The following is a 26128-nucleotide window of genomic DNA, read 5'->3' as shown; positions in this document are numbered from 1 at the left end:
ATAAAAGTAACACTTTTATAATAAAAAAATATTCTTTTATGCATACTTTTATGCATAGAATTCAATAATGATAAAAGTAACACTTTTATAATAATAAAAATATTCTTTTATGCATAGAATTCAATAATGATAAAAGTAACACTTTTATAATAATAAAAATATTCTTTTATGCATAGAATTCAATAATGATAAAAGTAACACTTTTATAATTAAAAAAATATTCTTTTATGCATACTTTTATGCATAGAATTCAATAATGATAAAAGTAACACTTTTATAATAAAAAATATTCTTTTATGCATACTTTTATGCATAGAATTCAATAATGATAAAAGTAACACTTTTATAATAAAAAAATATTCTTTTATGCATAAAAATCAATATGATGAAAAGCAACTCTTTTATAATAAAAAAAATATACTTTTATGCATTATTTTATGCATAAAAATCCATAATGAAGAAAGTAACACTTTCATAATAAAAAAATTATCAATATGTATCTTTCTATACATAGAATTTATTTCTTTTGAAAACAATTCTTTTATAAAAATTAATCAATATGCATCTTTCTATGCATGAATGAAAATGACACTTTTAGAATACTCTAACAATGGAAATTACTCTTTTTGATTAATAAAAGATGAAATTTATTTCATAAATTTTTAAAAAATTTCACCATAACCTCCTTTGTATGGCTGACCATTTTTCAATTTTTAACTCTCTAAAATTAATTAGAAGTTCACCAAGAGTATTTAAATCATTCTAATGTAAACATTTTCTACTTATTTAAGAGAAACATTATGAGAAACTTGATTTTATCCAATAATCAATCATCTAAGATAAAGAATGGTTGGATTTACTAAAGAAGAGAGGGGAATGCCTTTTTTCAATGAGGCATAACATCATTTCATTTTAGAGAAGACAAAAATCATAAAAAACCATAAAAGAAACAGAAAAGAGAAGAATCTCCAACTTACATGGATAATTTGAGAGCTTTCCTTTGGCTTGATGGTTTGAGGGTTCTACTCTTGTTTGAAACAAGAGTGGCCACCAATCTTTTAGAAGAGGGAAGGTCAAAAACTAATGAATTATGAGTAAAATTCACAGTTTTTGGCACTTGGGAGAAGCAAGGTAATAGTGCAAAACACTATTGAGTTTCAACAAAGGGGAAGGCTTCTATTTATAGGAAAAAGTGAGCTTCTAACCAAGCCAACTGATTCTAAAATTTTCCAGATCAGTTTGGTCAAATTTTCACCATTTTTGGGTCAGTTTAGTCCACTTTTTGGATCTATTTGAAACAGGAGAGAGGACAGATAAAAATATCTCATTATTTTGGAGTTTAAAACTCTCCCACACATGTGAAATAGGTGCCTCCTTCATGAGGGGAATTCCCCCATACTAAGGTGTCAAAAATGCATCATTTCATCTAAATATCTCTCTTTTTTAACTATTAACCTAGTCCTTAGTCAACTCTTCATCTTATGTGAGTATTTACTCATTTTTGGGGGATTTTCCTTTTATTCTTCTATCTATCTCCTCCCTACATTTGGATGAATCTTATTGGTCCATAGGAACCTTAATTTAAAATTTTAAAAAAATCTTGACTCCCCCAGGATAATGCCTCTTGAACAGATTATACTTAATTTCTAATGCACCTTCTGAAAATCTTTTTGAACTTCTGTTTCAGGGGAACTTATTTTAATAAGATGAGATATTTTTCTATCCAAAAATATTTAAAAACTAAATTACCACTCTCTAAAAGATTTTCTCTCTCTAGGCCAAAACTGGTAGAAACAAGATCTTTTATATTTCTGAAGAGAGATTTGATTACAGGGAAAGATGCTGGACATCTTGAGAGGCTGGGGAGGAATCTTACATTCTCTCCCACTTGAAAAACGCGAGATGCCCTCACCTCGCAAACTGGGGGTAATCCCGCAACAACAGATCGGCTTCATTCTCCCAAGTGGCATCTTCAAAAGGATAGAACTTTCATTTTACAATGAGAATTCCATTCCTGAGAATCTTTTCTCAAACATCAAGAATCAGTACTAAGTGAAGAAGTGGATGCATTATCCAATGGTTGTCATACATAATAGAGATGTTTAATTGATACATATTTATCCTCTATATGAATATGGATATCTATCTTATGTTTTTTTATGTTAGTAATATCCTCTAAGGGAGGCAGGTTTAGACTAAGGTCAAAAATGACAGAAAGATCATAATAAAATAAATTAAAGATATAGATGACAAAAAGAAAAATCATATGAGATATTTTTAAGGCTGCAAGAAGGTAGATGTGGTCTTATAATAGTAATAAAAATTTCATTTTTGAGGTTAGCTATGGTTATGAAGTTGTTTTTTAAATAAAGGACACCAAAATAAAGGTAAGAAAATATGAAAGAAAGATCATAGTAAGCTAAATTAAAGATATAGATGATGAAAAGAAAAACCATATGAGATATTTTTAAGGCTGTAAGAAGGTAGATGTGGGCTTTTACTAGTAATAAAAATTTAGTTTTTGAGGTTAGCTATGATTATGTAGTTATTTTTTTAATAAAGGACACCAAAATTATATGTTTTTATCCTAAATCCTAATTTTAGGATTCTTCAAACATATATTTGTGTTAAAATGGTTATGGTATTTTTAAGTTATATTGAAAGGGTTATGCTATTTATGAGTAAAAGGGTTATATTATTTGTAAGTTGTGATATATGATGGAATTTTTGTTTTTGGAGGGAGGAGGGGCTATAACAATGAGATACTTATTGGTTGAAAATCCCTTTGAAAAGCTAATTTTGGGAGTTATATTTGATTGTGGAACCTTTTCTAGATATGATTGAAATTTTAAAAACCCTAATTTTAGGGTCTCTTATACTCACTTTTTTAAATTTGAGAAAGAGAGAGTTATGCTAAAAGGGAAGATTATGGACAAGTGGGTGGTTGGTGGCCCAAGAGATTCTATACATATAAATTTTAAAAAGTAAGTGATTTAAGTGAAGATATGTATGAGATGTGATGAAAAAGATGTGGGGCTTCAATGAGGTAGTTATTGATTGAAAATACATTGAAAAACTATTTTTGGGGGTAACATATGATTGGGAACCTTTCTTGAATATAAAATATTTAAAAAAACCCTAATTTTAGGATATGCGTGTTTTTAAAGTTCGAGAGGGAGAGAGTTGTGGGACAATATATGCATGAGATGTGATAGAAAAATATGTGGGGCTTCAATGAGGAGACCATGTTGGTCAGCATCTTTATAAAACCAACATAATAATCCCATATAAGATAGTCTCCTTTCTATGAGAAGAACAGTGACTTCTCTATAATATACAATAACAATACTAGTTTTAAACAATTAATATCTTGTCCTAGTACTCAAGGAACAATGGCATTCTCAGAGCAAATCCTAGGCCTTGGGAAATCACATACGCCTTGGTACAAATTAACCGTCACTAGATGGAATCAAGTTCTATCCTGTGATGGTGGCCAAGTCAACTAGGGATAATTTAGTCATAACCCAAGATGATTAATGAGGGCGAAAACCTCATTTTATGTTATTTCATCAATCAACTTAAGTCCTTACTTTTCAAAAACAAAATTAGTTTACTATGATCTCAAGTAGTGGACTAAAAAGGTTTTGAGTTAATATTGACTTACTTTACAAGAGAAAGTGTAGACTATGAAAAAATGTGCCCTCTAAAGAAACCGTTGAAATACAGTATAAGGTTATTAAAAAATGATGGGAGGGTGGGCATGCTTGCAATGATGATATTCCAAAACTGCAAACTTGATTGAGATGGTGGCATGCACGTATGTCTCATTGGGGGGGGAGTTTATGAAAATGGTTATGTATGGAATTGTTATACGTGTGTGAATATAAAGGCAATACTGTGGATTCTAATAAATTATTTCTTATTTCTGTGGCTAGGGAATGGATGATCAGTATGCTATTGCAATGACTAATCTATCTAAGTCAATGCATGGGAGTTGGTTGTTGGTAGCAGTAAGGTAGAAAAAGAAAATAGAATTGTATGAGGCATGTGTGGGTGATAAGTCATCAACTCTTCTACATATCACCACATTCTAAGGTGGACAACATATTGATAGAGGTCCCTCTTTGGAAGAACTAAAGAGAAGAGCAGGTGAGTTAAATGTGAACAATAAAACGTACAAGAAAATTGTCAATCAAAATTAATAAATCAGCAGCAGTAAAGTTGGGGGTTGCATCTGCTAGACTTCCCATACATGGGGACCTTGAGACAGTGAGAAAGAAAAGGGGCAAGGCAGTGGTAGAAGGGATTGATGACTTGGATAACCACAAGCCTAAATATATTCATGTGTGACAACAAATTCCAGAAAGAAAGGTACTTGGGCTTGATTGCATGGAGGCTAAAAATATCGGAGCCAAAAGTGATAGAGGTGCAGACAAAGGATGCGCTATGGACAATAAGATGATGCAAGCCATTCAAGAACGCAAGGTGAAATTGACTATTCTAGGAACAAATTCAAATTGCAACAAGCAACTACTCCCATTGCCATAAATCTGGGGGTTCCAACATTGTGTTTTATAGGAAGGCTTAGTACTATGCACGGTGTGAAAGAAGAACAATTTTGGTTTTGTGCAGATAATGTACGCAGCACACATGGTGCCCTATGCCGTTTGTTATCAATGCACCACAAGCTACACCAAGGGAATGGATTGTTACCCTAGTAGGTATACTGGTTTGACAATGGAAGAAGTCTTGTTTTTGAGCAAGTGTGGAATTGTTTTTAGGAAAGATAATTCAAAAACAAATGAAGAAAGAGGATCTAATATTCTCATCTATCTGATTCATATCACATCTTATCACATCTATTTATAGAATGTAAGAGAATTCTTATTTTTGATATAAAGATTCTTTACGCATCTACACAACAACACAAAGCAACTATAGACACGCTTGATAGACGTGCAAAATAGTGAGCGCGTCTATAGGCGTTGCTTGAATAGAGAAATTACGGGCGCGTCTAACAGCGCGTCTAATAGCCCGTGTATTTGCGCGTGTATTGACGCGTCTATTAGGGCGTCTACACTGAGAATCTAACACTGCATTTATTTACGCGTGTATTAGCACTCTATTTACGCGTGTATTAGGGCGTCTACACTGAGAATTAGATACATATTTAGACGCAAAACAGAGAGTACAAAAAGTGAGATTTTGGTGTAGGCTGGTAAATGTACATCACTGCTTTCCAAAAATTGCACATAATTTTAACAAAAACATCAATGCTTTTTTGCAAACCCACATATACAAAAAATAAGTGAGGTGAGGAGAATGAGACAATATGTAAAATAGTTTAGCCAATATCAATGATGGGCTACGGTTCAATCTCATCCTCAATGAGATCAACCCTTGCCAATATCAATGATGGGCTACGGTTCAATCTCATCCTCAATGAGATCAACCCTTGCCAAACTATCTACTTCAAAATCCAAACAAGTGTTTAGATCTACAAATACATTCAACCCACTACTACTTGTGCTACTCATGTGCTCATCGAAATCAGCATCACCAATGGTCGGCTCGTCCTCACGGGTAATGGCCTCAATATCTGTATCTCCTATCTCATGATCATCCTCCTCTCTCGTATCACGGTCATCATCACCTCCATGGCCATGATCATCCTCCATACGCTCCATATTCGTAAATGTACTATACATCACTTTGGAACGTGGCATAATAGGTATGACATGCCACCATCTGTTATTATCCACACCATTGGTTTTGATAGACAATCTAATTCAAACACAAATACAATCATGTTATTTTCCTTGCATCGAAGGTATCAAATATTTAAAAGTGAGTACTTTTATATGTGTGTACAGTACCTGTTCACATTGTTGCGGTAGTACTAGTGTGTCCTTCTTACTTTGCCCCAAAACTTTGTGGAGTCAATAGTTACAAAGCCACTTGCATGGCATTTGATTGTTGCATTAAGGCCTCTTTCCACCACGTCCTTAAACCACTTTACATCCAAAACATACACAAAGAAGCGTCGAAAGTCAAGCTTAATAATATCTTGGATTATGCCACAATAATCATCCATGGCTCCATTGGCTCCCTCAAAGCTAGCAATGATGCCACAATCTTGTGTTTTTCTCTTATCATCAATCCGTTGTGTTCGAAAATGCTTGCCCTGACACCATATAGCATTGAACATAGTGCACTACACCAAGACAAAATCAATTAAATAAGCAATCTAAATTATTGAAAGCTCCTAAATTATGCATAACATTCTATATACCGACCTTGCTCATGCATCCCCTAGCATACTCCCATTATTCCATTGTGATATGCATCCCCTCGTCTTTCTTTGCTTTCTCCATTTCATCAAGAAGCCAATCCACATGAATATCCTTTGGAAGTGCTCTTAGTAGATACTGAGGGTATGGCACACGAGATCCGTGGTGTGTACGAAAGAGGGCCCTTTCTTCTTGTCTTCTTGCCTTCGCATCCTCGTATCTTGTCACCCATCTTTTCATCACATCACTATTAAGCACGCAATAGAGGTTGATATTATTAAGCAACTCCGTGTCTATTACTTTGTTGCGTCCTTTCCCTTGAGACACAATAGAGGTCATCCTTAGGTCTTCATCATCTCTCCATAGTCGTGGGAGAGAGCTATCCACATCAACAAGAAACTCAGAAGTATATACAAGTGACTCTTGTATCAACCAACCCTCGGCCATGCTACCTTCGGGTCTTGCATTTTGTCTCACGAAACCCTTCAATGTCTTCATGAAGCGCTCGAGGAAGAACAACCATCGTGCATGTATAGTACCGCATATAGCAATCTCATCCACCAAATGCACTATGAGATGTAGTTGGCTTGTGAGAATAGAACGTGGAAATGTCTCCTCCACTAAACAAACCACCTCCACTGACATAACTCGAGCATTCTCAAGCGTGGTGGGATCTATTTTCTTTGAGCTCACATACCTAGAAATGAAAAAGTACATCATATTAGCAATATGAACACCTTGCATGGAGCATTGATACGCATCACATTTTGTATCATGTAAAGTACCTCACAAGCTCGCCCATCTTGTAAATACAATCTTTCACGTCCTTCGATGCACTACGAGAAATGCTAGTAGGTAGTATGAACTAAACACACGAGGAATGGTTGATTAGTTGCTTCTAATTCACTCACAAATTTGAAAGGAAAAAGATATTATGCACATAAAATACTTACTTGGAGCATCTTGTGCCAATCATGAGATTTCAAGCCATATAATTGCTCTACACCTCTTTTCTTGCTCTTTGTAAAGGCCCCCTTCAAACACCTCATGCATCCACCAGTGGGAGTACTAATTGTAGTAATAGCACGCTTCACCGGTGACCATCTCTAGCTTTGATAACCTCCACGGTGCACGAGGTAAAAAAACATGCCCATTTGGTCTCTCTTGTGGCCAAGCTTCACGCATCCTCCCTGTGGTACGTAGATCCTCCCTTATGCCTACGGAATCTCGTGTCCCATTCATGAAAAGATGCAGGGGGGAAGAGAGCTTGAGCTCTTGCAAGCACACACACACATTCACAAACCCTAATAGAGAACACACAAGGTGAGAGGCTGAAAATCTTCTTCTTCTCTACTCAACACTCAACACACCATATACAAGAATAAGAGTACACACAATATGAAAGGTACTCAACCAAATACATACACGGGTTCTCTATAGTGTGAACCCGACTAAATGAGCTGGCGCTATAACTATGCCAGTCTCTAGAGTGGCTGTCACACAGCCTGTCATCCCACTGGCCGCATATCACCCAAGATCTCACCAACCATGCCAGTGGTGTAAGTGTGGGGCCTATCCCCCAGGCGGGTCATCAGTGGCCACCGCCTCACTAGACGAGCTCGATATCTCAACACTCCCCCTCGAGCTCAACTCCATCTCATGTACACCAAGCGAAGCCCTGAATCTGCGGAGCTTCTCTGTACCCAATGCTTTGGTGAAGATGTCAGCTACCTGATCCTCTGTGCTGACATAAACAAGGTCAAGGTCTCCTGCCAAGACCCTCTCTCTGACGAAGTGGTAGTGGACCTCTATGTGCTTCGTACGAGCATGAAAGACTGGGTTCCTGGCCAACTGTATACTGCTAATGTTGTCACAGAAAATGACAACTTGTCTATCCACTGATAGACCCAAATCTGCAAGTAGCTTTCTCAACCAAGCTACCTCACATGCTGCCATAGCAGCTCCTCTGTACTCGGCCTCCGTACTCGATAGAGCAACCGTAGGCTGCTTCTTGCTGCTCCAAGTCACAGCAGCACTCCCCAAAGAAAACATGAATCCACTGGTAGATCTTCTGTCTGAGATACTACCAGCCCAATCTGCATCTGTGTACCCATGTACACATATCTCTGTCCCAGTCTCATAGAATAGTCCACAATGTAAAGTAGACTTCACATACCTCAATATGCGTCTCACAGCATCCAAATGCGGTTTTCGTGGAACCTGCATAAACTGACTCACCAACCCAACAGCATAGCTCAAATCTGGTCTGGTGATCGTCATGTAGATCAAACTTTCTACTATGCTCCTGTACATAGTAGGATCCTCCAAGATCTCTCCTGAATCTGCACTCAACTTGCCATTCTGATCCAATGGCAGAGAAATAGGCTTACAGCCTGTCATACCATACTTGGACAACATGTCCAAGCCATACTGTCTCTGCAGTAATCCAATACCATGTGGTGACCTAATCACCTCAATGCCCAAGAAATATCTGAGCTCCCCCAGATCCTTCATCTCAAACTTCTGTCTAAGCAAGATCTTTATATCAAAGATCTCTGCATCATGGTCCCCCGTAATGATCAAGTCATCTACATAGATGACAACAAGCACAACTCCTCTATCACCATGTCTCACATACAATGAGAAATCTGCATTGGCTACATGAAAGCCAATAGTGACAAGATATTCAGAAATCTTGTCAGACCATGCTCTTGGTGCTTGCTTTAAGCCATACAAGGCTTTCTTCAACCTGCAAACATGCTCGGGGTGACCCACATCCTCATATCCAGGTGGCTGCAACATATACACCTCTTCTTGCAAATCCCCATGCAAGAATGCATTCTTTACATCCATCTGATGTAAAGACCATTGCTTTGACGCAGCCACTGCTATCACAACTCTCACCGTTGCCATCTTGGCAACTGGGCTGAAAGTTTCCTCATAATCAATCCCATATGTCTGCGCATATCCTTTGGCTACCAATCTAGCCTTGTACCTGTTTATGCTTCCATCACTGTTATGTTTAACTTTGTACACCCACTTGCATCCAATGGCTTTCTTGCCTTCAGGCAATTGCACTAAATCCCAAGTTTCATTTCCATATAGTGCATCCATCTCCTCATCCATAGCTTTCTCCCAACACACATTTCCAACAGCCTCATCAATGCATGTGGGCTCAACAACCTGCACAACCTTTGCCATATATGCATAGTGATGTGCCACATAACCATCATATGTAAATCTCTGCACAGGGTTCTTCACTCTCCCTGATCTTTGTAGCTTTTCATTCATGGCTTCCATAGCCTTGTGTTCTCATAGCTGGGATCCCAAGCTCCTCATCAAGGCTCATATCTGAGCCACTAGACTCTCCATCAACATGAGAATGCCCTGCAGAAATGTCAGGCATACCAAGGGGCTCAACCACTTTCTCTTTTCCTTTACGTGATGTAGTAATCACATTTGCAGGGCTGGTATTATGACGTAGCCTGCCACTCCATGGTCTATCAACAGACCCACTAGATGAGGACTCTCCTGGTCCACTCAAAGACTGTGATTGCTGACCTGCATTCTGTGCAACCACACTTCCACTCAAATCAGCCCCAACAGCTTCTTTTTTAGCAGCATACCAGCTGCTCATCTCATCAAATACAACATCCCTGCTTACCCTCAACTCACGTGTAGCAGGGTTATAACACCTGTATCCCTTTTGCTCAAGGGAATATCCAATAAACACACATTTTTCAGCTTTCGGATCCAGCTTAGTTCTCAGCTCATCTGGCACATGCACATATGCAATGCATCCAAAGACTTTCAGATGAGATAAATCTGGTTTTCTGCCAGTAAACCTCTCCTCTGGAGTTACATCATGTATGGCTGCAGTTGGAGTCCTGTTCATGATGTATACTGCTGTAGAAACAGCCTCAGCCCAATAGCAATGCGGCATATTCTTCTCTTTCATCAATGCTCGCGCAATCTCAGCAATGTGCCTGTTTTTCCGCTCAGCAACTCCATTTTGCTGCGGAGTATATCTGCATGTGAATTGTCTCCGAATACCATTCTTCTTCAAAAATTCAGAGAACTCATTGGAGAAGTATTCTCCCCCTCCATCTGACCTTAGGCACTTTACATATTTCCCTGTTTGCTTTTCAACCAAAACTCTGAAATTCTGAAAGTGAGTGAACACCTCACTCTTCTCCTTCATGAAATATACCCACACTTTCCTTGTGTGGTCATCAATGAAAGTGACATAGTACCTGCAGCCTCCCATAGATACGGTCTTCGTAGGACCCCATACATCTGAATGCACAACATCTAGTGCATTTCTGCTCACATATCTGTTACGTGGAAACACATGCTTTGTTTGCTTCCCAAATTGGCATGCTTCACATATTTTCTGCATACCTTCCACTTTAAATTTTGGCAGCCCTGTCACAATTCCTTTTGTTTGCATAGACTTCAATCTCTGCACATTCACATGTCCAATTCTTTTATGCCATATGTCTGTGTCTGCAACAACTCCTGAACCATTTGCAAAATCGCAGCACTCATTTCAGGCATGCCCACATCCAACGTAAACATTCTGCCCACTCTGTTGCCTTTTGCAACCAACCTGCACTTGTCTTTAAAGTCTTCGACATAACACCCATCAGGGTTAAACCTAACCTGCAAACCCTGCTCAATCATCTGGCCAACTGAAACCAGATTCTTTGTTATGTTTGGTACATGAAGTACATCTGCAAGGTACTTCACTTTGCCATCCTGCATAGACAATGGCACATCTCCAACGTGGGCAATTGGATGAGCAGTGTCATCCCCTGTTTCCACAAAACCTGGTCTTTCTGGGTTTTTCATCTCCTTGAACCACTCCCCATGACTCGTCATGTGGTTCGAAGAGCCTGAATCCACATACCATACATTATCTTTTTGTGCTGCATCAACATTTTCAGACATGGCATTCACAACATGCTGCATAACAAACAACCTTTCATTATCCTCATTATTTCTGCTTGAGGATGCATAGTTGTTTTACTGCACTTTCCCATTTTGCATGTCAGCCTGCTTCTTATAACATTCTGACTGCACATGTCCAAGCTTACCACAATAATAGCATTCACGTGCATCATTATATTGTCTTTGCCAATTTCCACGGCCTCTTTGACTCCCCCTGCCTCTGAATTTGCCTCTTCCACGTGCGTGTTGTTGTTGTTGTTGATTCTGGGACTGTTGTTGTTGCTGCTGCTGCTGGCCATAATTCTGATTACCTGTTCGGCCACCTCCTTGACCGCGTCCACGGCCTCCTCTACCTCGTCCTCTTCCTGAACTCGTGTAGAAAGCCTGTTGCTCTGAACTGTTTTTACTTTGTGAAGACTGTTGGTCTTCACCCAAGTTCTTCTCTTCGATAATCAGCATAGACACCAAATCTGTAAAGTTGGGAATGTTTTCTCGAGTCTGAATGGACGTCTTGAACGCCTTGTATTGTGGCCCGAGACCACGTAGACAGACTTCCACCTTGTCATCATCATCTACTGACACACCAATAGATGCAAGGGATTCCACAATACCCTTTATCTTCAGCGCATAGTCATTCACAGACATGCTCTTTTTCTCCACAGTATGAAGTTCATTCTTCAACTGTATCTTACGTGCCTTGGTGTTTGTTTCATAAAGCTTTACCAAGGTGTCCCACGCCTCCTTAGGGGACTTGGCATCCTGAATGTGCCCAATCATGGTGTCCTGTATACTAATGGAAAGCCAATACATAACCTTCCTGGCTCCTTGGTTCCAGTCTTTAAACTCTTTCACATCTGCAGCAGTCGGATTTATATCCGGTATCTCCGGTGCCTCTTCATGCTCACCTTCTATGTAGTCCCAATAGCCTTTTCCCATCAGGAAATTAGTCAACCTGAACCTCCAAGCATGGAAGTTATTCTTATCCAGCTTCTCAGCCACAATCTGTGTTATGCCATCATTAGACATCTTGCCAAACACACAATTTTACCAGAAACTGCACTCTGGTTTTTCCTGCACAACTGCTGTATTTTCTGCACAGCGGTACTGCAGTCCACTCAAATGTCACAACCAGTGACCTCAATGTGCATACATACACCCAATGGCAACTGTAGACCTCTTTGCAGCACCCACAGTGTCTGCACAGTCAATCTGTCTTCTTGCAGTTCTTAAAACAGAGTTCTACAGAGAATCGATGACTTACCCGCAGTGCTCGAAATCGCCTGCTTTCCGAAAAACGGGGGTCCAGACGCGCCCGAAACGCGTTTTCGGCCCGAAAATCGTAGTCCAAAGGATTGTATAGTTGCCCTATAGCTTCACTCCCGCGAAGAAAGCTCCTCAATCAGAGATCGTTTGCCGGTGCCTCCCGTAGAGCTCCCGACAAGGGTGTAGTCACCAACACAATAGGGAAGAGTAGTTGAAGCTCTTACCCTCGTACCGCTTCCTGTGGTTCTCTTGCTTGCAGCTCAACCCTTAGCACAAACCAGGCTCTAATACCAAGAAAAGATGCAGGGGGGAAGAGAGCTTGAGCTCTTGCAAGCACACACACACACTCACAAACCCTAATAGAGAACACACAAGGTGAGAGGCTAAAAATCTTCTTCTTCTCTACTCAACACTCAACACACCATATACAAGAATAAGAGTACACACAATATGAAAGGTACTCAACCAAATACATACACGGGTTCTCTATAGTGTGAACCCGACTAAATGAGCTGGCGCTATAACTATGCCAGTCTCTAGAGTGGCTGTCACACAGCCTGTCATCCCACTGGCCGCATATCACCCAAGATCTCACCAACCATGCCAGTGGTGTAAGTGTGGGGCCTATCCCCCAGGCGGGTCATCAGTGGCCACCGCCTCACTAGACGAGCTCGATATCTCAACAATTCAAATGTTCCCAAATGGTAGATGCCACATTCTTGAAGATATGCATGGGATCAAGCAGGTGATTGATCTTGAGGTGGGACCAATATGGTAAACGATAAAAGATGGAGTATCTAAACAAAAGCTGGTGGGCAATCTTTGTTTCTTGCCAATATAGCGCACAATAGTTACAAACCCTTACCGGCTCATGCCAAGTGGTGGAGGAGTCGTGGAACCGTCCCAAATTCTCATCCAATCTCCCGCTGTGAGTGATTGTGGGAGGACTTCATTCCAAGGGGCAACATATCTAGGATGATCAGGTGGGAGAAATCGATGGGGTGATTCTCATAGATGACCTTATTCAATGCGTCTACCCATGAGGCAACAAGCAAAGCACCACAAACAGGACATGCATGGTAACCCGATGTAGTGAGACTTGATCAATAGACGCAATTAAGAGTTGAAGGTGGGTTTAGGGTGCCACATCCTTTGCCTACTCATAATTAGAAGTGCAATGCTTACCTGAACACTCGCTATGGCCTGGGAAGTCATGCATCGTCCACATCAAGATTGTTTTGCAGTTGAAGTCTCGTGATGAGGGAGGCCTGCTCACATCATGCACCTCGATACCTCTCCAAAGTATCTCTAGCTCATCAATCAAAGGCTCCAAATAAACATCAAGATTTTTGACTTTATGTTTCCCTAGAATTAGAAGGGATAACATAACATGTCCTTTCTTAATTGCCATAGAGGGTGGAAGATTATAATTCACCAATATCACTGGCCATACACTATAAGAGGTGCTTTTGAGACCAAATGGGTTCACACCGTCCATACCCAATCCAAGTCTCAAGCTCCTAGGTTCTTCCTTGAAGCTTGGCCATGTGTCTTCAATATGCTTCCACGCAAGAGTGTCTGCGAGAGTTCTCCACTTGCCATCGGTTGATCGATGGGAGGAATGCCATGACATGAGCTCTACAATGGATTTGCACTTGAACATATGTTGGATGCGAGGGATTATGGGAAAATGTCGCAGAACCTTACGAGGCACGTCCAAAGTTTTGAGATCTGCTCTATATCTTGCCTCTCCACAAGTAGTCCACGAAACAAAATGCAATCGTTGACGCATGCATGGATGCGCTTGTAATCTAATCCTCCAAGAGAGGTCACATGTTGCCTTGCCATATCTCTCGAGGTCGGTAATTTATTCTCCCTTGGAAGCATTTTACACAATAGCCTTGGAAGTGAAGACCATAAATGAGGAAAAGCATTTTACACAATAGCCTTGTAATCTAATCCTCCAAGAGAGGTCACATGTTGCCTTGCCATATCTCTTGAGGTCGGTAATTTATTCTCCCTTGGAAGCATTTTACACAATAGCCTGCAAGTGAAGACCATAAATGAGGAAAAGCATTCGAGTAATTGACCCACTAGCATAATTCACCATGTTTGCAAAATAGACTTTAAAGCTTACTTCAGTAATGCATTCAAACTTGCATTGCTCCATCCATAGATGGTTTGCAAGTTTAGTAACTCAAGGGAGGCACGTAGAACAGAGAATGTGCACCCCTCAAACAGTGAAGTCGATGCTGCGGTAAAAAGATCGTCCTGCTCCATGCTATCATCCCTCCCTTCGGATTGATGGACATATAAATCCCGCACCATATCATCAAACACCTCCTCCTCCACGGCTTCATGGGGTAATGGCGGAGGGCTACTATCACCATCACTCCATGCATCCGTAACGGTCCCTCCTGAAGATCCCACCTCATATCGCCGACGCTTTGCCTCCTCTCACGAGCATAGGGCAACATATGCGGGTGTGGCACTGCATCCTGTATCAAATTAAAACGGGATTATAACTCAAACATATGAACACGCATAGGTATCTCAATCAACCGTAACTCTTTAACGCTTACCATGTTTACGGTCGCATCCCATTCTCCATACTTTGAGATGTGATTGAGTGTCATCCTGCGTGCACGATACATGTTTCCTCGACATCGATCACACATACATTTTATTTTTTGCTCCAACCACATTTCGCGATGGTGTGGATACAGAGGGATTCATCCTCACTGGAGCTACTTGTTGAAGATGAAGACATCCTACAAATAAACAACCCAAAAAAAATTGCTCTTGTATCAAATATTTAATCTAAAAACTCTGTGGCGCGTCTAATACCGCGTCTGTTCTGTGTGGTACGCATCGATAGGCGCGTCCAAATTGCTGTAAAGGCGTAATTAAATGCAATTTTAGATGCAACATTAAACGCTCCTGTAGACGCTCTTGTAGACGCGATTTTCATTTTCAAAACTACTTTTAGCGCGCTTGCTTTTCTTCACATACTTTTAACGGGCTTGCTTCGCTATTAATAGATCCACAGCCTAGCATCCACACTTATCTTCAAGCACCCACACTTATCTACAGGCTTACACAATCATCTCCAAGCACACAAGAGAAGAGGGTGAACAAGGAAGAGAAGAAAGAGAAGCAAAGGATGAACAAGGAAGAGAAGCAGCTTTGAAGAAGGACAAGAAGCTTCCATACCTCTATCCAAGGTAAGTCTCTTTAGGGTTGATCTTCTTTGAAAGTTGCTCTCGTTTGATTCGTCCTTTGCTCTCTTTTTGGTACAACAACTGTGTTTTTGGTACAACAACTGTGTTTTTGTGTCGGGCACGTCAGGCGCAACACATGTCCTTTTCGTCTTTTTGGAATAGTATGTCTGTCAAAGCGTGTCTATAGACGCATCTGAGAGAGCGTCTAAAAGCGCGTCTATAGACGCGTCTTCTCTGTGTTGGAAACGCACTGTTAAACGCGCAGATAGACGCTGTGTTTTTTTTCTCTCTTTTTTCCCCTCCTCTCTTTTTCTCTTTTTTTCTCCTCTCTTTTCCTTCTTTTCCTCTCCTTTCTCCTCTCTTTTATCCCCACTTTTTCTACTCTCCTTTCTCCTCTCTTTTCCTCTCCTTTCTCCTCTCTTTTATCCCCACTTTTTCTCTCTTTTTCTTCTCTCTTTTCCTCTCCTTTCATGGAAATAAGTGATTGCATGAATGATGGAAAGGGATTGCATGATTGAAGAAGGGGATTGCATTAATGATGGTAAGGGAAAGCATGATTGAAAAAATAGATTGCACTCTATATTTTCCTCTCTTTTTCCTTCTATCTTTTATCCTCTCTTTCCTTCTCTTTTTCGTCTCTCTTTTTCTCTCTTATCTCCTCTCTTTTTCTCTCTTTTTTTCTCCTCTATTCTCCTCTCTTTTTCTCTCTTTTTTTCTCCTCTCTTTTCCTCTATTCTCCTCTCTTTTTCTCTCTTTTATCCCCCTCTTTTTTCCTCTATTCTCCTCTCTTTTTCTCTCTTTTATCCCCTCTTTTTCTCCTCTCTTTTCCTCTCCTTTCTCCTCTCTTTTATCCCCGCTGTGCATGCCTTTTCTACTCTCTTTCCTTCTCTCTTTTTCTCTCTTTTTCTCTTCTTTTTCTCTTCTCAGTTCATAAGTAATCTTCTTTTTTTCTTTTTTCCAGTTCATCATGTGGCCAGGAAGCGCTTCAGGCTCACCTAATCCTCGGGAATCCATCTTTCGGGACTTATATAACCTTTTGGGGCACCCTCCCAGTGCTACGGAGTTATACGGCTACATGACGGGTACTCTAAACACCCCCCAGGAGTCGGCACTACAGACTCCAAACCACCCCAACCCCACACCTTTTGAGATTACCCCAGTGGAGTCAACACAGCCCAACCGGCTACATAGTCGAGACCCTTCCCCCATGCCGTCCTATGTCCCTTCCCCCATGCCGTCAGGAGGCCCTTCTACCTCGCAGAGCCGTCGGCGTACTCCCGTGCAATCGAGACTTGGTTCTCCCCAGTAGCTACAGGTGGCCAGCGTAGTAGCTCGACACGACACAGTAGCAGGCGTAGTAGCAGGGAGAGCGGTGGGGGATGCATGGCACAGTGCTTTGGGGGGTGGTGGTGGGGGCGAGAATGATTCAGATGATCAAGACGTGCCTCCGGGTGATGGTATGATCTACTATAACATCACTCAGACAGGAGGCATCTTGATGGATGCACGGGGGAAGGACATCATGGCCTTCATGCTCTCTATAATTGCTAACAATTACATAGATTGCTTTATTCACTACAAAGATCAACCAAAGAGGTTAGCTGATGAGACCCTCGCTGCTGTTCGCTCTAGGTATCCTAACCCCCCCAATGTTCAGTTCACAGATAAATGGACCAAGTCAAAGATTGTTTCGATACTTAGCAATAAAAGATCTTCGCTTAAGAGGCATGCACTAGCGGAGCTTGCCAGGCTCCAGGGAGGTCAACCACCAAGGGGCCCGCCCCACACCGCTCACAAGCGTGAGTGGAAGGAAGCAATGAAGTCAGCAAAGGAGGAACCCAGTCTAAAGCACGTGGAGGCACGAAGGATCCAAATGGAGCGATATGGAAGCATGCATTTTGGAGCAGGGGGTGTTGAATCAAGAAGATGAGGAAGAAGGAGGCGGAGAAGGGAGCACAGAAGGGAGGGAGGAGTAGTGCTAGCTACTCTTTTTTGTACTTAGCCACTGGCTTGGCTTCGTGCCTCTTGTATATACACTCCTCTTATTTTTGGTACTTGAAGCTACAGGACGTGGCTTAGCTTCGTGCTATATGTACATACAAGCACTTTTTGAGCTATCAATTAATGACTTGTAACTAAACGTTTCGGAGTTGTAATGTTTTATTTGGAATTGTAATTAATGTCGACTATAGACGTGCTTGCAAGAGTGCTAATTAAAATGCGATTGGCTGTAAGAATTGAATTACACAATGTGGATATGGGATTCCTATAACTACATAGCATTCCTGTAACTACATATAGCGATTGGCTGTAAGATTCATGTAACTACATAGCATACACAACATACATAGCATTCTGTTAAAGCACACAAAATTTAAAAAATATTATGTAGCGCATCTATAAACGCATCTATATACGCGTTTGTCTGTTCAAGAAGCATCTATAAACGCGTCTACTCTACATCTGGTTTGCGTGTATAAGCGCGTCTATACATGCATCTGTCTATTTTTTAAATTTCTCCCCGATCGTCTATTTGCGCGTCTATATGTGCATATATAAGCGCGTATAAAGGGGCGTCTGTCTATTTTTTAAATTTCTCCCCGACCGTCTATTTGTGCATCTATATGGACGTCTATATGGGCGTCTATATGCGCATATATAAGCACGTATAAAGGCGCGTCTGTTTGCTACCTTTTAAACATGCCTTTAGACGCGGGTCTGGAGACGCGCTAATAGACGTGAAAATACACGCGCCCGTAAGTTTTTTTTTTAGTTGAGTAAACGCGTCTGTGTGCGCGTCTGTAGGTGCTTTGTCTTGTTGTGCTATTTATGCATAAGAACAACTTCAGTGGGAAATAACACTTTTATATAAAAATCCGTTTATGCATCTATTTATGCATAAATTCAATTTTAAGGAGAATAACACTTTCGAAATAAAAATAAATCTTTTATGCATCTTTCTATGCATAAATTCAATTTTAATGAGAATAACTCGTTTGAAAAAAAAAATCTTTATGCATCTTTCTATGCATAAAATCAAAATTGATGAGAGTAACTCTTTTGAAATAAAAATAAATTTCTTTATGCATCTTTCTATGCATAAAATCAAAATTGATGAGAGTAACTCTTATGAAATAAAAATAAATTTCTTTATGCATAAAATCAAAATTGATGTGAGTAACTCTTTTGAAATAAAAATAAATTTCTTTATGCATCTTTCTATGCATAAAATCAAAATTGATGAGAGTAACTCTTTTGAAATAAAAAAAATTTTCTTTATGCATCTTTCTATGCATAAAATCAAAATTGATTAGAGAAACTCTTTTGAAATAAAAATAAATTTCTTTATGCATCTTTCTATGCATAAAATAAAAAATTGATGAAAGTAACGCTTTTATAATTAAAAAAATTCTTTTATGCATCTATCAATGCCTAAATTCAATTTTAATGAAAGTAACACTTTTATATTTAAAAAAAAATTATGCATCTATTTATGCATAAAAATTAATTTTGATGAAAGTAACACTTTTATAATCAAAATATTCCCAATATGCATCTTTCTATGCATAAAATCAAAATTAATGAGAGTATCTCTTTTGAAATAAAAATAAATTTCTTTATGCATCTTTCTATGCATAAAATCAAAATTAATGAGAGTGACTGTTTTGAAATAAAAATAAATTTCTTTATGCATCTATGCATAAAATCAAAATTAATGAGAATAACTCTTTTGAAATAAAAATAAATTTCTTTATGCATCTTTCTATGCATAAAATCAAAATTTGATGAAAGTAACGCTTTTATAATTAAAAAAATCTTTTATGCATCTATTTATGCATAAATTCAATTTTAATAAAAATAACACTTTTATAATAAAAAAATTCTTTTATGCATCTATTTATGCATAAAAATTAATTTTGATGAAAGTAACACTTTTATAATCAAACTATTCCCAATATGCATCTTTCTATGCATAAAATCAAAATTAATGAGAGTAATTCTTTTGAAATAAAAATAAATTTCTTTATGCATCTTTCTATGCATGAAATCAAAATTAATGAGAGTAACTCTTTTGAAATAAAAATAAATTTCTTTATGCATCTTTCTATGCATGAAATCAAAATTAATGAGAATAACTCTTTTGAAATAAAAATAAATTTCTTTATGCATCTTTCTATGCATAAAATCAAAATTTGATGAAAGTAACGCTTTTATAATTTTAAAAAATCTTCTATGCATCTATTTATGCATAAATTCAATTTTAATTAAAGTAACACTTTTTAATTGAAAAAATCTTTTATGTATCTATTTATGCATAAAAATTAATTTTCATGCAAGTAACACTTTTATAATCAAAATATTCCCAATATGCATCTTTCTATGCATAGAAATTAATTTTAATGAAAATAACACTTTTATAATAAAAATATTTCTAATATGCATTTTTCTATGCATAGAATAAAAATAACACTTTTAGAATACACAAGCGGTGGGGATTACTCTTTTTGAATAATAAAAATATAAAACTTACTTCACCAAATTTAAGAAAATTTTACCATAACCTCCTTTGTATGGCTGACCATTTTTAAATTTTTCACTCTAAAATTTACTAAAAATTATCCAAGATGATTTAAATCATTCTAATCTAATCAATTTTCACTTTATTAAGAGTAAACAATATGAAAAACTATAATTCCATCAATTTGATTACACATCTAGGATAAAGAAAGGTTGAATTCAATAATGAAGAGAAGGGGGAAAGCCTTTCCAGCAAGGCATAACGTCCATTTTCATTTTAAAGAAAGCAAAAATCAGAAAACCATAAAATAGAATAAGAAAAAGTAGAATTTCTAACTTACTAGGAGTTTTGTGAGCTTTCCTTTGGCTTGATGGTTTGAGGGATCTACTCTTGTTTGCAATAAGAGTGGCCACCAATTCTTTTGAAGAGGAAATGGTCAAAAACAAATGAATTATCAATGAATTCATTGTTTTTGGCTCTGGGAAGGAGTAGAGTAACAGTGCATAAAACACTATTAACCATTTACAAAGGGGGAGGCTTCATTTATAGAAAAAAGTGAGCCTCTAACCAAGCAAACTGATTCTAGAATTTTCCAGATCATTTTGGTCAATTTTTGACCATTTTTAGGTCAGTTTAGCTTACTTTTTGGATCTAGTTGAAGTAGGAGAGAGGAGAGATAAAAATATATCATTATTTGTGAGTTTAAAACTCAACCACACTTGTGAAATAGGCGCCTCCTTCATGAGAGGAATTCCCCACACTGAGGTGTCAAAAATGCATCATTTCTTCTAAATATCTCTTCTTTTTTAACTAATAACCTTGTCCTTAGTAACTCTTCATCTTATGTGAGCATTTACTCATTTTTGGGGGATTTTCTTTTATTTTTCCATTTATCTCCTCCTCCCTACATTTGGGTTAATCTAATTGGTCCATAGGAACGAGATCGGGGAAACCCCCTTCGTTGGGTAACCCTCCATGGGGCAGGGCAGCGAGGGTTCTTTCGAGTAGTTACAAGCCTGAGCTAGAAAGGTCTTCCATAGCAAGAAGAGGGTGAAGGGGACACTTCTTGTTCTACTATGCGAGTGATTTTTACCATGATGGTTGTAAACTCTAGATTGTTTTGTGACTTGGTGAGTAGAGTGTCCAAAATCACCCCTCAAGGGGGTCGGTCTAAATTGAAATCATCGAGGGAGTACAAATGGAAGGATACATCAATGGGAGTAAACTCAAGAAGTATTACGGACCACCGACCTAGGAAATGCTCACACAAGAGCATCTATTGAAACAAAAGAAAGTTCCAAATAGAAATGGATACGGTTAGCCTGGAAGCCTGGAAGCAAGTAGTACTAGCTGACAATCTACATTTTGCTTTATACATTGCCTTGGTGTGGTCTATCTTTTCCCTCCTCTTTTCACATCATCCCACCTCGTACTTGTAATATAAACTCATTTGATGATTCTTGATTTCTATAACATACCTTTGGATGGTCATAGACTTGGGTCTCGTTGGTCTTGGATAAGAGCAAGTTGTATAATGGTGTTGTTAATGATGGCATCATGGTGGTGTGCAAAGGTTCTAGATGCATAGCAATTATAGAAGAGGTCAAAGGTATCACCACCAGCATTGTGGGACGGACGTGTGCTCCTCCTTGCAAGTGAGCCACTAGAGTCCACAATCAAGAATCTAAATAGCTTGGGGACAAGGCCCACTTGATCAGCATCGTAGTTATTGGCTGCCTCCTGTATGAACTCTCAAAGAGAGATCCAGTCGTCTTGGCTCTCATCCAACCCAAAGAAGCCCACCTGTATGGTTGCCTTGGCACTCGAGCGCACAAGGAGGTGAATGCACTCTGCGACAGTGCAGAGAAGTGACACATGTCACCTCCATCACAGATTAACTTCGATAAGTTCTCTGCACCGTCTACACGTGAGAGCAATAAAGAAAACAAATCATCTGCATTGCCTACACGAGAGAGCAATAACGGAAAGAAAATCTGCTTTGAATCACGGTAGCTAGCAGCAAGGCCACAACACCTTGCCACACGTCCTTTTGGCCTTCGTGTGAGGACAATGAGATAGGGTGACCTTGTGTAGGCTATGGTTGCCTAGAAAGTCTGAAAGTGCCAGCCCATGAGTTTCCTGTCGTCCAATGTGTCATATGTGATGATTTATACAATGATGTATAATGATGCATATTTCATTATACAGTGTTTCCATTACCAAACCAATGATGTTTGTCCTCTTGTATAATGATTTGGTAATGTCTCTTTTTCATTTCAATGATTTGGTAATGGAAAATGGAAAATGTATGTCCTCTTGTATATTATAAAAACATGGTAATGGAAAATGTTTATTACAATCATATTATAGTTACGTATGGTAATATGCATATGTCAATAAGAGGCTAGACATGATGTGACCTATTACCTCATTTGCTTTACAACCTTACAAGAAGACATGGATATCCTATTCATCAAACTTCTTGATTTTTTCTGGCTTTAGTTCACTCTGGGTGCACCTATGGTCGATGTGATTCCGTATGAAGATGTCAGGCTTGCTGACAGTAGAGTAACTAGGTGATGTTTAGCCAATGATGACTCCCGTGCAAAAAACATTTGCTACTACGAGAGGAGGATAGACATGATGGACCACCTTAATGAGGTCCATCACATTGTGCACATCATTCCATTTCGAAAAGTGGGTCGCCCCTTGGGTTTGCTCATGTATAGTGCTTCAAGATCATTGTGGTACGAGAATCAAACTCAAGCTCACTTCACAAATGTGGAGTATAAGTTCAAGAGAAACAAGAAGAAATTCAAAAGAAAGCAAAAGAAAGCGAAATGCAAGGAGTGGGATGCTATGACAGATGTCGAAAAGCAAGCAAAGGGATCTCGTGATGTGTTTCTTTGAAAGGGAGCTAATGAGATCTTTGGATGCATATATATGGACAGAAAAGAAGAGAGCATGCGAGACATTCCAAGAAGGATTAATGAAGGCTACGATAAACCTGTAAGTGAAACTCCACAAACTTCATTTTATCTTATCTCTTTCATGTCTAAGTTACTTTTTTCCCCCATAATGTGCTCTTTGTTTAGAAGCGTCGTACCATAAAAAGGGAGCAATCACAAGAAGTCGAAGTGATGGAAGATGGTAAAGATAATGTAGATAATCAATCCCACACTCTGGTATGTAAATGCTATAGCCTTCTTCTCAAACATAATCTTTCTTGGTCATGAAATTCTTCAAATATTTCACCTCTCTAATGTTGTAGAAGAACCATTGTACAAGAGATGAACATGGTCCTTTCCTAGCACCCACAAAGAAAGAAAAACGAAGAAGGTATGTTGAGGAAACTACCATCAAAACCGCTCTAGAATCAAGAAAGGAAGAGGAAACTCTCTCAACTCAAATGCTCAAAATAACTAAGGTTTAGTGTTATAAGATTTGGTGTTTGTTTGTTTTTTAAACCTTTGATGAGACATACCTTTTTTTATATTGGGTGTATCTTACTGGCATATTTGTTCTTCTTATCTTTAGATACAATGGGCTATTGGCTCTTAGCCTCATGTGACTATTACTGACTCTCCTTCCTTGAGTGTTACCATACCACTCACATTGATAATCTCTAATGGTGAGATTCACTTCGAATCTTCTGAAAACATTGAAAATGATGTTGGGGTCATACGAGAAAGGTTAGTGTTAGTAACTTAGTTTCTATCTTATCTAATTTTAAGCTATTGCTACTTGTGATTGTTTACATTGTCATGATGTCTTCACTTCTCTCTTGTTGTAGATTTGAAAGTGGATTATCTATACACTTTAGATCTCAAATATCTAATTAGATCTCAAATATCTAATTTGGTTTCCGAGGTTGATGTGACCGTGCTTGATGCAATCATGAATGGAAAGGCCTCGACAAGGACCATGGATTTATTCATGCTGTGAGTTTATTTTCACATCCTTCTATGTGCTTAATAGATTAGGGATGTTCTTTAGACTCTACATAACCATTGGTTGTTTTGGGCCAGGCTCGTAGGTGTGGCTTGAAAACACATTGCAGAAAGAGGTACTTGATAGGGTCTGGTTTCTTGATAGTTTATGTTATGATTATTTGATGCCACGTCTCCACGAGGATAGCATTGGAGTCAAAAACTTTTTTGGTGGTATAGATATGTCTACAAAATTTTTTCTCTTCTTACCGATAGTTGAGAGGTATGGTTATATGATTCTTGTTTCTACTATGAGTATTTTATGTTTTGGTTGTTTCTTATGCATGGTTTTGGTTCTCTTTTGAAGGGACCACTGGGTTCTTTTTGTGATGTACAATAACCACATGAAAAAATTTGTACGTTTACCATGGGAAGATCATGGCATTATGTACTTCAATTCATTGCTTGGATCCAACCCTCAACATCACCTTCCTATTGTTTCCCGGTAAGACAAGTACTTGTGCTTGAGACTTTGTATATGCAAAATACAAAGTACATTTCTCTAATGTTTTACGTCACTTTTACTTTAGGGCACTTCAAATCATATCTCAAAATTTCTTAAACACCCATCTAAAAAACTTTATGGATAGGCTAAGAAAGACATTAGATCCATAGGAGATCTAAAGGTATATCAAAGGAATATTCAATATTGCTAGGTGTCTTGCAAGATCACATTTTCATTTTGAAGATAATGTTGATTCTCTAGGTTCCATGCCAACCGAATGCTGTCGATTGTGGCTACTACGCCATGGCATACTCCATGATGAACTTTGTAAACCAAATGGATTGACTCCATCCACCGAGGCAAATGTGACGAAGCTCTTCCCCAAATTCTATCGACTTCTCTTTGATATACCTTCATGCCAGAGAATCAGCAAGGCAATGGAAAACTACGAGTATGTGTCAATCAAAAGAAAGTAAATGCTACTACTGTTCGGGACCACTCACTGATCATGTATTGGAGAGGGTAGCTGGTAAGAAGGCATACAGTTTTCTTGATAGATTTTCGGGCTACAACCAGGTATCTATTGATCCCAAGGATCAACACAAAACCACATTTGCTACAGAATGGGGAGTGTTTGCATATAGAGTCATGCCTTTTGGTTTGACTAATGCTCCAGCCACCTTTCAGAGGCTGATGAGCTATGCGTTCAAAGAATACCTACGATTATTTCTTGAAATATTCATGGATGACTTGTGTGTGCATTCCATCGACAGAGAAGAACACATAGAGCATCTCAAAAAAATCTTTGAGAAATGCAGAGTGTATCGCATATGCCTTAACCCTTATAAATGCAAGTTTATGGTTAGGCAAGAGAAGATTCTAGGCCACATTGTTTCTAGGAATGGTATATCCACGGATGCAGAGAAGATAGCTGTTATTGTTGAGCTACCTAGACCTTACAATGCAAAAGGGGTACAAGTTTTCATGGGTCATTGTGGCTACTATCGTAGATTTATCTACATGTACGCTGAAATAGCACGGCCATTGTACGCACTCCTTGTTGTATTTGAATGGACAGAGGATTGTGAAGAAGCCTTTCAAAAGCTGAAGAAAGCATTAGTGACGGCACCTATTCTCAGGTCGCTGGATTGGGATAATTTATTCCATGTACATATAGATGCTTCGGCTTTTGCAATTTGTTATATTTTAGCTCAACCAAGCGAGAACAAAATGGACTTCTAGTCTCATATGCTAGCTGCCAGTGCTGAAAAGAATTACACCACCACGGAAAGAGAAGGCTTAGCTATGATCTATGCTGTGAAGAAGTTTTGGCATTACCTTTTGGCCAACAAATTTACATTATTCGTAGATCATCAAGCTTTGCTTTACCTTGTGAACAAGCCATGTGCAACCGGAAGGATTGTACGCTGGTTTGTCATTCTACTTGAATT

The sequence above is a fragment of the Cibotium barometz genome, chromosome 5, assembly GCF_041138505.1.
Source record: "Cibotium barometz isolate CiBa-2024 chromosome 5, ASM4113850v1, whole genome shotgun sequence".
In the NCBI taxonomy this organism is placed as follows: Eukaryota; Viridiplantae; Streptophyta; class Polypodiopsida; order Cyatheales; family Cibotiaceae; genus Cibotium; species Cibotium barometz.
This window is presented reverse-complemented; position numbering follows the sequence as displayed.